The following is a 3,874-nucleotide window of genomic DNA, read 5'->3' as shown; positions in this document are numbered from 1 at the left end:
TAGACTGTGCACAGGGATCTGCTATATCTGCCTGCTTTGTTATGTTAAAGCTAAGTTAATGGGCTAGGTCTCTGGTGGCTTATATGCAAAGTTCCACAAAGGAACACAGCTTCAGACTAAAAGCATTTTTAAAGGTTTTTTTTGTTTTTGTTTTTTTTAAATAATGGGCTTGTAGGTGCCCTGGTATTGGGACTGTACCATCCTGTCCCCCAGGGAAGGAGGACTAGAGTAGCCGAGTGGGTTTGGGGCCCAATGGGTCTGAATTGCCCCAGCTGCCATCCTGCATCAACCCCTGCTTCCTCCTGCACAGCTCCTCAGGCTGTGCTCTGAGGATTTATGCTGTACCATGGGTAAATATCCTAGGGGCTCTCCAATTACAGCAAATTAGTGTCTAATTATTTGTCATTACCCACGCTGGCAGTCGGGGAGCTGAGCAGAGGGAGAAAAGGGATGGCCGATGCAATCACTGTTCTTGACCAGGGAGAGGAGATGCAAAGTCCGCAGGTGCAGGAGTGGGTAGGGTTGCAGAGAACAGACTTCCTGTATGAGCTGTTGAGGCTAGTTTTCAAAGTCTCTCCATGAGCGGGAGATTATGACCACCTTAAACAGCAGTTTGGGGAAACTACTGCATGCTGTGGTTCTGAGATATTGGGTGCAGGAAGGGGTGGTGGATGCTGTCCTGCTGGACCTGGCAAGGGATGAGCGGCGTCCCCGGGCAGACGTGAAATTAGAGCATTTCAGCAAGCCCTAGAATCACTCTGTAGGTGAAAATCACAGGGTGAGGTGTGATCCACAGACCCTAGGACACTTGAACTCTATTTCTAGTGCCCTGCCTCCTACTATTAGCATCCTTGCCTCTTAATTTTCTGATTTAACAGCATGGAGAATTAGGTCTTGAAGGAGTCTCAAGCTCTAGTGATATAATCCATGGGTTGGCTTGACTCATAGGTAGTGTAGCTAGCTAAAGCAACAACATACTCCAGCACGCTCTGATCACCAGAAAGCAAGAGAGAGGAGGTGGGCCTTGCAGAGCCATTGATCTCTTTGTCCTCCAATCAAACTGTGACCTGATTAATAACCTAGTTGTCAATAAATCTATCACAACACTCTGCTCCCTACCCTGTTAGAGCAACATCTAGACCAAAGAGTGGACACCATAGCTTAAAAAGTCAGTTTGACACCTTAAATGAACCATCCATCATACTGTTCATATACAGTATGTAGGGCTACACACAATTTCTTATTTATCCCAGAGGATTGCTAGAAAATACCAATTTTATTCGAGTTTCATAGAGAATATGTTGTACTGTTTCTGTTCCATCTAACAATGAACCTTGTTGAATGGACAGCACATGGAATTCTGAAGAAAACCCTAGTTACCTCTTTATAGGAATCTGAAAGAGAACCCAAGCTTCAGTTGGATGGGACTTCAAGCTATCTGACTGCCAGGTTTAGCTCATGTTGAGATTATGGGATGCTTTTAGGAAGAAAGAAAGCTCAACCATAGTGATAAGTGTCAATAGCTGCACCTGCATTTTCTGAGAATAGGTAAGGTCAGAATTTTGACTTTTCTTGGGTAGCTTTTGTTTTGATTCTGCCAACACAATGAGGTTTTGGTTCAAAAGAATCAATCCATAAAGTTGATGCCAGGAAGCTTGGTTATTTGTGTGTGATATTTATTTTTAAATTTTTATTATTTATGACTTTTGAGTGATACTATTCCTTATGGAAATTCTTACCTCTGACAGTTCTACAAGTATGAATAAAGATTTCTTTTTCTACCATGCTATCATCCCCAGCCCTTCTTTTTTTACTATTCCCTAATCATTTATCCTCGTCTGATGGAAACTTCAGACTCACCATTTTCTCTTTTCCAATGTTACTCACTTACTCTGTGGTCTCTGATAATGATGTGGATGGTTTGTGATACTAAACCATCTGATTTTTCTTATTTGAGGAGTTATGATGTGTCAGCATTTCCAAAACCTACTTGCCAGCACAATGATGTGTCTGTGGTTCTCCATAGTATATCTGTTTGCCAAACAAGTGATTTGAATCTTTGGGGTTTTCGTTAAATTTGAATTTGGTTGTTCTGAAAGCAAAACTAAAGTAAACTAAAAAACTGCCCAGAAATCTACTTGATAAGTTGTGTAAGAGTGAAAGGTTGGGACTAAAGCAATTGTTTTACATTAAATATCTCTATATTGTCTTCAGCTTCCTGTGTATTTTGGAAGCCTGTGTGGGTGTGCATGTGTTTAAGATTTATACTTACTCTTTCTGTAAAATTGTTGTCACATTTATGAAGTTTCTTTCATTTTTTTTGTTTTATTGTCCACATAAATCATACAATTCAGCAGTTCAGTCGTATAAAGGAGAATTGTACAATCATTACCACAATCAATTTTGGAACATATTCTTCTTCCTGGTATTGGTTCTTATTAGTGTGATTATTTTTTTAATTGTGGTAAAATATACACAACAAAACATTCTCCAACACCAGTTTAGTATCATTGATTATTCTCTTTGTGTTGTGCAATCATTATTGATATCCTTTTCCAAATTATTGTACCACCATTAACATAAACTCAATGTCCCTTAAGTTAAAAACTCTTCCGCTTTCACCTCACCCATGGTAACCATTGGTCAATTTTGGTTTCTCTTTTAGTAATTTCTTGATAAGAAATTCACATATGCTACACTTCCATAATTAAGTTGCTTTTTTAAAAAGGGGTTTTTTGGGGGCCTGGGTACATGACAAGGTTGGGTTTGCCAAGACCCTCCCCTTCTTCAGGGGGTTTGTATGGAAACATGAGATGATGGTTTATCTCAGTGGGTTGGGGAATTGAGTTGGGGCAAAAACTCCCCAGCAGCTGAGGGCCCGTCGCTTCCTAACCAGTGCTGTTGCTGGGGCTAGTCATCCAGGGGGTTTCTTGTCAGATACCGGAAAGGTTTTTCCCAGACTTTCCGTACCCCAGCCCCCCGCCCCCAAATATGTGCCAAACTTAGGACCTGCTTGCAACACATGGTAAATGACTATAGCACATAGGAGGTCAGCTGCTTAGAGCTTATCTCCCTGAGGTATCAGCCATCTAGGGCAATCAGACCCTATCCTCTGTCCCACTGTAGGTGGGGCCCACTCCCTGCTGATAAGTATAGAAGATTGTTTCTCTGAAGGAGAGCACAAACTCAAGGACAACCCAAGTTAGGCTGCCATCTTGAATCGAGGATCTGCCCATCTTGTCACATGTGTACCCCTAGTCCCTCCCCTTCCTATTACGTGTCCACCCAGATCGTCCCCCTCCCATTGCATGAATTACCTATGGTACAACCCCTTCCCGTTATGGTACCATCAGTGGGGTTGCATGGCCCCTAAGTGTATATAGGCCTTGATTAGAAATATACTTGCTCTCTCTCCTCCTCTCTTCTCCCACCTCCACATGGACTACCCAGAGGGGCTGAGGTCAGCATGCTACCATGAAATATGTCTGACTCCATTATTTTACTCTCCTATCCATCCTATTCTGTATGACTACTACAATTTTTATATATTACATAAATATGTTATATTTTATTATATATACTATAATTTATATACTGTATAAACCCTGAGGTTGTCAGAGGCTGGTTTACTCTGTCAGTTTCTTATTCCTCGGAGGCCATGTTGCATAAGGGAAAGCAGAGAGCCAAAGGGAGTTCTATATACATTGTCACAATCAGTTCAAGTGGTCGGTCCCTCCCTGCTCTTGCATTCATTATTTGCTCCCCAGTTGCGCTCGGCCTCCCCATCCCCCATCCCTGATAAACCATTGCATCAGTTGTTTTCTATGCATTTGCTCTTTCTGTGCTTCATAAACTGGGCAACCTAACAGAAACA

Source organism: Echinops telfairi, unplaced genomic scaffold, assembly GCF_000313985.2.
Source record: "Echinops telfairi isolate 266 unplaced genomic scaffold, ASM31398v2 ScPeMD7_7407;HRSCAF=8445, whole genome shotgun sequence".
Taxonomy (NCBI): Eukaryota; Metazoa; Chordata; class Mammalia; order Afrosoricida; family Tenrecidae; genus Echinops; species Echinops telfairi.
The sequence above is the reverse complement of the archived record's forward strand: the minus strand, read 5'-3'. Positions refer to the sequence as shown.